Genomic DNA, 10,900 nt, shown 5'->3' with positions numbered 1-10,900 from the left:
AGTCAAACACCCGTGACAGCGCATCAGGTTTTACATTCCTAGAGCCAGGACGGTAGGTGAGGGAAAAGTTAAATCTGCCAAAGAAGAGGGCCCACCTGGCTTGACGGGAGTTAAGTCTTTTAGTGGACTGAATGTAGGCCAGATTTTTGTGGTCCGTCCAGACCACGAACGGTTGTTCAGCTCCCTCTAGCCAGTGCCGCCATTCGTCCAGTGCTAGCTTGACAGCTAGCAACTCCCGGTTTCCGTAGTTCTGTTCGGCCGGTGACAGTTTTTTGGACATGAATGCGCAGGGGTGAAGCTTCTTGTCCGAAGTGGAGCGTTGGGACAGCACGGCCCCTACTCCAGAGGAAGAAGCGTCCACCTCCACCACAAACTGAAGGGCAGAGTCTGGGTGCTTAAGCACAGGAGGTGAGGTGAACAGGTGTTTCAATGTAGACATGGCTAGGTCTGCAGCAGGAGACCAGTGGAAAGGTACTTTGGGAGAAGTGAGTTTAGTGAGGGGAGCCACCACCTGACTAAAATCCCGAATGAACCTTCGATAAAAATTAGCAAACCCCAGAAACCGTTGTAAATGCTTACGAGATGTAGGCGTAGGCCAGCTGGTGACTGCCTTGGTTTTCTCCGGGTCTGCCGCCACCTGTCCTCCCTCGACGATAAATCCCAGGAATGGGACCGATTGCTGGTGGAACGAGCACTTCTCTGCTTCAACATAAAGCTTGTTCTCCAACAGATGCTGCAGTACCTGTTGGACATGGGAGACATGCTCTGACAGAGAGGAGGAGAAAATCAAAATGTCATCAAGATATACCACTACGAACCGGTTTAAAAAATCCCTCAACACGTCATTCACAAGTGCCTGAAAAACCGCAGGGGCATTTGTCAGTCCAAACGGCATCACCATGTACTCGTAGTGGCCCAACGGAGTGTTGAATGCCGTTTTCCACTCATCACCAGCACGGATCCGTACAAGATGGTAAGCGTTGCGAAGGTCTAGCTTGGTGAACAAAGAGGCGTGTTGAAGGGGTTCGAAGGTCGAGTTGATGAGCGGCAGGGGATATTTATTCTTGATGGTTATGTTATTAAGACCCCGATAGTCAATACAAGGGCGAAGAGTCTTGTCCTTCTTCTCAACAAAAAAGAATCCCGCCCCTACCGGTGACGAAGATGGACGGATAATCCCGGCTGAAAGCGATTCCCCGATGTACCTCTCCATCGCCTCCCGCTCGGGCCGAGACAGACTGTACAGACGGCCGGAAGGGTACGGAGCGTCGGGGAGCAACTCAATAGCACTGTCATACGGTCTATGGGGTGGAAGTGACAATGCCTTAGTTTTGTTAAAAACCTCAGCTAAGTCCATGTATTTGGGAGGGACCGCGGACAAGTCAGACGGAGACGCCACCGAAGGGGAAACACACTCAGCGGGAGGAACAGCTGAGCCCAGACAAGCAGAGTGACAGTGGTCGCTCCAGCTCAGGATGGCGTGGCGTTGCCAATTGATTTGGGGATTGTGTAATGTCAACCAAGGGAATCCTAGAATATACAGAACAGAAATAATCCTAAATGTAATAGTCTCTCTGTGGTTACCGGACAGGATAACCGTGACAGGCACAGTCTGGTGCAAGAGTATATGGCTGCAGCCTGCAGCATCCCATCTCGTCCGTCCCGTCTCATCCGGTCCCGTCTCATACGGAGGTGTGTCCAACGGTAAATCCAGAGGGTCAAAAATGCGAAATCGCGAATAATTTTCCAGATGGATGGTTCTGTTGACAAGATAAATGCAGACTATCGTCTGGAATAAAATAAACCTGCGTCAACTATCATGCTAATGAATAAAATACTTTTAATATTTGGTTTTAACGTTTAGTTAAAAAAAAAAACACCAAGAGAGAGAGACATGCAGTACAGGGTCGCAGGCCGGACTCGAACTAGAGACCGCTGCATCGAGGAGCAAACATCTGATTATGGGCACCCGCTCTACCCACTGAGCTATCTGGGTGCCTGCTAAAGAAAAGAAAACACTAAATATTTAAATTATTTTATTAATTTGTGTGATTGCCGTTACTGTTAAATTAAAAAACAAAAAAATATTGAAAGTATTTTATTCATATGCATGATTGCCGTTACTGTTTAAGTAACGGCAATCATGCAAATGTTGTTTTTAAACTAAACATGTACATAAGATAAATGCAGACTATCATACTGATGAATAAAAACACTTAAAATACGTGTTCGTCTATAAAAAAAATGCAGATGATAGGCAAACTAAAAAAATCCTTCTATAGCTGCAACTTTGATTTAAGTTAGGTTTGGTTTTAATTTCTTTCCCCCTTTCATACAAAACACAAAATACGATAGAACCGCTGTGGAAGAAAAATACAATCGCATCCTGGCCCAAGACCGGGGCAGCAGAGATACGCAGTCGAATGCAGGACGGGTCCCAGAGACCCGAAGGCCGATGCCGCGGTAGTAGAAAACTACATCCGCATTCTGCCCCGGGTCCCAGAGACCCGACAGCATTCTGCCCCGGGTCCCAGAGAGCCGACAGCCGAGGCAGCGACTGTAGACAGTCGAATGCTCTCGCCATGCTGATAAGCAGTTATTTGCAGCAATGTCCCAGTGAAGTGTGAAAACAATATAGAATATACAATTAAAAAGTCTTGGAAAGAGTGTAACATGTTTATTTTTGTAGTCTTGTTGTTGTGTGTGCAGATCGTGGATTGTTATCCCTCCTCAGGAGATCCTGCCATTAGTCGCAGAATCGGCTGCGTCGCTGATGCAGGTTTCATCAGATGTAGCCACGTTAGTATGGAACAACACAAGCATAACATTCAGAAATGAGCAAACTATGTATGGCAAAATGGTTACTTTAACAGTTTAACGTTTTTCAAATTGATTGCAACAAATGTGGTCACGAATTTACCCGTGACTCCATCTGGAAAATTATTCGCGATATCGTAATTTTGACCCTCTGGTTTTACCGTTGGACACACCTCCGTATGAGACGGGACGGACGAGATGGGATGCTCCAGGCTGCAGCCATACCCGTCTCGTCTGGTGGGTTATCCGGGCCATGGTATGCCCATCAATGGCGGTGACGCGGAACGGGGTAGCAATCGGCTCAGAGGGTAACCCAGCCTGGGTAACGAGGTTACCGTCTATAAAATTGTCCTCTGCTCCTGAGTCAACGAGCGCCGAGAGAGACAAGGAAAAAGTCTCAAACTGCAGGGTGGCTGGAACCTGCAGGCGGAGAGCATTAGGTTTAGGGATAGCGACCGGGCTCGTCAGAGTGCCTACTTCCACTGACGAGCCTTGTCTTTTGGTCGGGACGGACAGTTAACCACATGGTGAGAGGGATCCCCGCAATACAGGCACTCACCTGCCTGTAGACGGTGGCGTCGCTCCGCAGGAGACAGCCTAGCTCGACCAAGCTCCATAGCTTCCTCTGCTGGCTCTTTGAAGGTGTAGTCCGGCGTAGAAGCAGGAAGCGACGGGGAAGACGGTCTCCGAAGCCTGTCTGGGGCTGTCGTCCGTCTGGTGGAGCGAGGCGGCCCGCCTCTCTCGCGTCTCCTCTCCCGCAATCTGTAATCCAGTTTGATGGCTAAAGAAACAAGTTTTTCAAGGGAGTTGGGCTCGTCCTGCACAGCTAGTTCATCCTTGAGAACTTCAGATAAGCCATTGATAAAAGAATTCTTGGGCTCGTTCCACCCAGAATCAGCGGCCAGCATCCAAAATCCCACGGAATAATCCGCTACGCTGTCTGTTCCCTGCCTAAGTCTGAGTAAGCGCTTCGAGGCACAACCCACATAATCCGGGTGGTCAAAAACAGTCTTTAATCTTTCGGAAAAGTCATTAAAAGATATCTCAGAGGCGCCGAGACTAGAGCACATAGCTTCAGCCCAAGCAAGCGCTCTGCCTCTGAGTAGCCCCATGACAAAATGTACCTTTGTAGTGTCCGAAGAAAAAGACAGTGGCCGTTGCCGGAAAATTAATCCACATTGAAGCAGAAACCCCCGACACTTATTCAGTTCTCCAGAGAAAGGCTCCGGTGGGCAGATGGGAGGCTCGCGGTGAAGTGTAGAGTCATCCACCACCGTGGGAGCGGGTGGAGCGGCAGCCATCTCTGTGGGAGCAGGTGGTGAGACAGACAGAGAGGGAGAGAGACAGACAGCTAGTTTGCTAACCTGCTCGGTGAGGTTGGAGACCTGAGTGAACAACTGCTGGTTGTTCTCCAGCAGAGTTCGGATGAGCTGGTCGTGTTGCCCAAGTAAAGCGCCCTGGGATTGGATAGCCCGCTGGGCGCCCTCCTCTCCTGTAGCCGGTGGTTGTGCTGTGGGGTCCATGTTGGCCAGTTCATTCTGTTAGGTGTGGTGTAGGACCCGGACACAGAACGACCACAAGAGGGAGTAATTTACACAGAAAATGGGTTTAATTCTGACAGAACAGAACAACCAGCACACAAAAAAACACACAAACAATCCAGACATGGGAGGTGATGTGGGAGATGAAGGAGATCCAAGACATCTGACGAGACGGAACACGAACGCTGTGGCAGAAACACAAGTTAAGTACATATGCAAGGCAACGGAATACCAACAAGCTAGTACTAGACCAGTTACCACGGAAAGTAGGTAACGAACTGGCGCCGAAGAGGTGGTCGGCCCAGGTTTAAGTATGGATTAGGTGATAAAGATGATGATGCTCAGCTGTGTAGTCAGATGGAGGAGGGGAAGAGTAGACACGCCTCTAATGGAATCCGGTAAGAGCGCCCTCCAGTGGCCGATGAACACACAGACAGACAAACAGGGAACAACACAGAAGACAGCGGACCCATAACATTTAGCTTCTTCCATTTTCTAATGATTGCTTCAACAGTGGACCTTTTTTCACCAAGCTGCTTGGTAATTTCCCCGTAGCCCTTTCCAGCCTTGTGGAGGTGTACAATTTTGTCTCTAGTGTCTTTGGACAGCTCTTTGGTCTTGGCCATGTTAGTAGTTGGATTCCTACTGATTGTATGGGGTGGACAGGTGTCTTTATGCAACTAACAACCTCAAACAGGTGCATCTAATTTAGGAAAATAAATGGAGTGGAGGTGGACATTTTGAAGGCAGACTAACAGGTCTTTGAGGGTCAGAATTCTAATTCAATTTAATTCAATTCAATTTTATTTATAGTATCAATTCATAACAAGAGTTATCTCAAGACACTTTACATATAGAGTAGGTCTAGACCACACTCCACAAAAAAACAGTTCTAGTAGTTTCCTCCAGAGCAAGCAACAGTGCGAGGAAAAACTTCCTTTTAGGCAGAAACCTCGGACAGACCCAGGCTCTTGTTAGGCGGTGTCTGACTGGCCGGTTGGGGTTAGTGGAAATAACAAAAATAGAAAAAATAGTAATTTGTAGCAGTTCTTTGTAGTAGTTCATGGCATAGCAGGGCACTGTGCGGCATTACAAGGCACAGCAGGATGTAGCTGGGCACCCCAGAGTGTAGCAGATGAACATGGCACCGCAGAACGTGTAGCGGGACCATGGCGACAGCTGCTGCCATGATTTTGGAGCATCCCTGATCCGAGGGAACATGCTGGGGAAAAAAGGACTCCGGGGAATGACTCCCCAGAGCTAGGTTAGTAACACGCATTTCTGGGACATGGATGCACATAAATGAAAAGATAGGAAGATAGAGGAGAGAGGAGCTCAGTGTGTCAAAGGAAGTCCCCAGCTGTCTAAAACTATTACAGCAAAACCAAGAGAGACAGGGTAAAGAGAGGAGCCTGGTCAGGCTAGAACTCTCCCCAACCGGATCGGGCTGTATGCCAAGTCTCCCTTTAGTTTTATTATATGCTTGATTATATGATAGATAAATCTGACAACTATGACGAGAAGCAGGTGGGCCGGGTTAGGCGGACGCTGCGACTCCTCACTCCCTAACAATATTCAATTCTATGCCCTAACTATAAGCTTTATCAAAGCATAACCAAGAGAGACAGGGTAAAGAGAGGAGCCTGGTCAGGCTAGAACTCTCCCCAACCGGATCAGGCTGTATGCCAAGTCTCCCTTTAGTTTTATTATTTGCTTGATTATATGATAGATAAATCTGACAACTATGACGAGAAGCAGGTGGGCTGGGTTAGGCGGACGCTGCGACTCCTCACTCCCTAACAATATTCAATTTTATGCCCTAACAATAAGCTTTATCAAAGAGGAAAGTCTTAAGCCTACTCTTAAATGTGGAGACGGTGTCTGTCTCCCGGACCCAAACTGGAACCTGGTACCACAGGAGAGGAGCCTGATAACTGAACGCTCTGGCTCCCGTTCTACTTTTAGAGACTCTAGAAACTACAAGTAAACCTGCACACTGGGAGCGTAGTGCTCTTGTAGGGTTGTAAGGTACTATGAGCTCTTTCAGATAAGATGGTGCCTGACCATGAAGAGCTTTGTAGGTGAGAAGAAGGACTTTAAATTCTATTCTAGATTTTACAGGAAGCCAATGCAGAGAAGCTAAAACAGGAGAGATGTGGTCTCTTTTCCTGGTTCCTATCAGAACACGTGCCGCAGCATTCTGGATCAGCTGAAGAGTCTTTATGGATTTTTTCGAGCAGCCTGATAACAGAGAATTGCAGTAATCCAACCTAGAAGTAACAAATGCATGGACTAGTTTTTTTGCATCATTTTTAGACAGGATATTCCTGATTTTTGCAATATTACGTAGGTGAAAAAGGCAATCCTTGACATTTGCTTTATGTGGGAATTAAAGGACATGTCCTGATCAAAGATAACTCCAAGATTCCTCACAGTGGTGCTGGAGGCCAGGGTAATGCCATCCAGAGTAACTATCTCTTTGGATAATGCGTCACGGAGGTGCTTGGGTCCCAGAGCAATGACTTCAGTTTTATCTGAGTTTAACATTAGAAAATTACAGGTCATCCAGGTTTTAATATCCTGAAGGCACATTTGAAGTTTAGCTAACTGATTAGTTTCATCCGGCTTGATTGATAGATATAATTGAGTATCATCTGCATAACAATGAAAGTTTATGGAGTGCTGCCTGATAATATTGCCTAAAGGAAGCATATATAAAGTGAACAGGATTGGACCGAGCACAGATCCTTGTGGGACTCCATGACTAACTTTGGTGTGCACAGAGGATTCATCGTTAACATGAATGAACTGAGATCGATCTGATAAATAAGACTTAAACCAGCTTAGAGCAGTTCCTTTAATGCCGATAAAATGTTCCAATCTCTGTAGTAAGATATGATGGTCAATGGTATCAAATGCAGCACTAAGATCTAATAACACCAGTACAGAGATAAGTCCTTTGTCTGATGCAATTAGGAGGTCATTAGTAATTTTCACAAGTGCTGTCTCTGTACTATGATGAACTCTAAATCCTGACTGAAAATCCTCAAATAAGCTGTTGCTATACAGAAAGTCACACAGCTGTGTTCGACTGCTTTCTCAAGAATCTTAGAGAGAAATGGAAGGTTGGATATAGGTCTATAGTTGGCTAAAACATCTGGATCAAGGTTTGGCTTTTTCAGAAGAGGTTTAATTACAGCAACTTTAAAGTGCTGTGGTATATAGCCTGTTAATAAAGACAGATTGGTTATATCTAGTAGAGAAGTGTTGACTAAGGGTAAAACTTCTTTAAGTGGCTTAGTCGGGATGGGGTCTAAGAGGCAGGTTGATGGCGCCCCCCCTCTCCCGGGGGGGCGCGAGTAGACTACAGGATGGGAGGGAAAAAAAACTGAAAAAAATAAATAAATAATTTTTTTTTTTTTTTTTTTCAAAAGCTAAAAATCTAGCGACTTTTAATGGTGTTTTTGGAGACTTTTGTAGTGTTTGTAGACTCGAAAGCACGAATCACTCTGCAGTTAGGCCTACTGTGCTTAACCACGGGGCTGCCGTGAGCCCCTCTCCCGTCCAAAAGCACTCACAGTCAGCAGTAGCCTCGCGCAGCAGGCACAGCCTGCAGTCAGAGCAGAGAGAAGACACACACACCCCTCCGCGCATGCGCACTTCGATACTGTATTCTTTAACGTGTACGTTAAAAGGCACAACTCTGCCGTGCCTTTGTACGTAAATGTGTTATGCCAGTAATCGTCTCCGTTAGATATCAAACATGGACCAATTAAAATCGAGATATTACTGTCCCTTTGCGTAGCTGACGTCATTACACCAGCTACGTTGTAAGCGCAATCCCCGCGAAATTCAAATTCAAAATAACAGCAGCGGAGTCCGCCGACATCACAGCGGTGAGGAATTTCTCTAAACTCGATTTTAATTCAAGAAAAGAACTAATAGCAAGATGGAGGTCTACGCCAGCCTTAGATGGACTACTGCAGCAAAAGGGACAAATACTCGTCGCATCGTTTCAAACTGACTGGTACGGAAGAAGAGATGTGGCTATGTGGCCGTGCTAACAGTGAGCGGCGGGACCTCTACGGGGTCCTGGATCTGAACAGTCAGCGGCGGGACCTCTACGGGGTCCTGGATCTGAACAGTCAGCGGCGGGACCTCTACGGGGTCCTGGATCTGAACAGTCAGCGGCTGGACCTCTACGGGGTCCTGGATCTGAACAGTCAGCGGCTGGACCACTATGGGGTCCTGGATCTGAACAACCCGCCCGCAGCTTTAACCAAGCAGGAAAAGCCGTCAGCTCATATAATACCGGCAACTACAGCTTCGCACATTTTCACCTTGAAACGGATCAAAACATCCAGTCGGAACCGGACCGGGCCAGCACGTCTTCCAGCCCTCGCCGAGTCAGAGACTCTGCAAACTAAAGCGCCGTAAAGACGAGTTTTACAACGCTGGGATCGACGCCTTCACGAGAAAGCGTCGGATGGATTTTATGTACAAATCTACCGATTGGTGAGTCAAACTATTTTAAAACAATTCAAAACAATTTGCGACGTACTTTAAAGAGGATTATCGATCTTTTGCGTGGGTTCGAGATCCGTCTGTGTGCACAGCAAACGAGCTATCAATGGATATGCAGGAACAGCTTATTGAGCTGAAGAGTGACAGTCGACTGAAGGAACTCTTTAGCTCCTGCCCTCTTTCGTCCTTCTGGGCATCATTGATGCAGGAATACGCTGAACTCTGGGACGTCGCCTTGAAGATTCTCCTTCCTTTCGCGTCAACATATTTGTGTGAGGCAGGATTCTCAAAAATGACTGCATTCAAAACTACTATACAACTAAATACCGGGCACCCAGATAGCTCAGTGGGTAGAGCGGGTGCCCATGTACAGAGGCTTGCTCCTCGACGCAGCGGACCCGGTGGCCCCTTTGCTGCATGTCACTCCCCCCCTCTCTCCCCCTTTCACACATCACTGTCACGCTATCTAATAAAGGGAAAAAACCCGAAAAAATAACTTAAAAAAAAAAAACTAAATACCGTAATCGTGCACAAATCGAGGATGATTTGAGGCTATGTTTATCAAACAATGAGCCAAGAATTGAGGATCTTTGCAAGGCAAAGCAGGCTCATGTCTCACATTAATATCACCAACCTGCAAGCTGATGATGCCTACTATTAGACCTAGTGATAATAACAATAATAAAGCATAAATTAATATCAGAGGTCTGGTGCCAATTCCCAATTATAGCAATAGCCTAGTAATGATAATCGGCCTACTGATGATGATGATGATGATGATGATAATAATAATAATAACAATAAAGCATGTAACCTCATATAAATATATAGCAATAGCCTAGTAATGATGATAGGCCTAATACTACTCATAATAATACTAATAATAATACTACTACTACTAATAATAATATCTGCAAGCTCACATTAGAAGTCTGGTACTACTGCCAATTATAAAAATAGCCTAGTAATGATAATAGACATACCTACCGCTACTGATGATAATAATATTAATAATAATAATGTGGGCCTAAAAATAATAGCCTATCTATCTATCTATCTATCTATCTATCTATCTATCTATCGTTCTATCGTTCGTGGTGTGTGGGGCGTTGGGCACTAGGGCCCCAACTACAATGAACCAGCTTTGGGGGGGCCCAGCTTGCAAAAGGTTGAGAACCCCTGGTTTAGATGAAGAAATAATTGAATTAAGTTGATAAAGATTAAGTGAAGCAAAGGAGTCTAAACACATATCTGGTTTTACAGCTGTTTCTAAGGTTCCTGAGTTTAGAGATAAGTCAGTGCCAGTTAAAGGCAGGTCTTGGTGAATTTTGCATCTAATAGTTATAATTTTTATCGTTGAAGAACCTCATAAAGTCGTTACTACTAAGAGCTATGGGAATACGTGGCTCAGTAGAGCTGTGACCTTCCGTTAGCCTGGCTACAGTGCTGAAAAGAAACCTGGGGTTGTTCCTATTTTCCTCTATTAATGACGAGTAGTACGCTGCTCCGGCATTACGGAGGGCCTTCCTATACGTTTTAAGACTATCTTGCCAGATTAAACGAGAATTTTCCAGTTTGGTGAAGCACCAGATCTTCTCAAGTTTCCGCGATATTTGCTTTAATTTGCGAGTTTCAGTGTTATACCATGGAGCTAACCGTCTTTGTTTTATTAACTTCTTTTTTAGAGGGGCAACAGAGTCGAGAGTCATTTGTAGCGAGCCTGCTGCACTATCAACAAAATGATCGATTTGGGAGGGACTAATAGCATAGGAGTCCTCCGTTACTTTGGGACTTGGTAATGAATTAAATGCTAACGGAATCGCATCCTTAAATTTAGCTACAGCACTATCAGATAGACATCTTGTATAGGAGGTTTTGTCTAATGGCGTGTAGTTCAGCAGTATAAACTCAAAAGTTATCAAACAGTGGTCAGATGGAAAGGGATTCTGTGGGAACACTATTAAATGTTCAATTTCAACACCATATACCAGAACAAGATCGAGGGTGTGGTTAAAATG

This window comes from Etheostoma spectabile, unplaced genomic scaffold (assembly GCF_008692095.1).
Source record: "Etheostoma spectabile isolate EspeVRDwgs_2016 unplaced genomic scaffold, UIUC_Espe_1.0 scaffold00018594, whole genome shotgun sequence".
Taxonomy (NCBI): domain Eukaryota; kingdom Metazoa; phylum Chordata; class Actinopteri; order Perciformes; family Percidae; genus Etheostoma; species Etheostoma spectabile.
The sequence above is the reverse complement of the archived record's forward strand: the minus strand, read 5'-3'. Positions refer to the sequence as shown.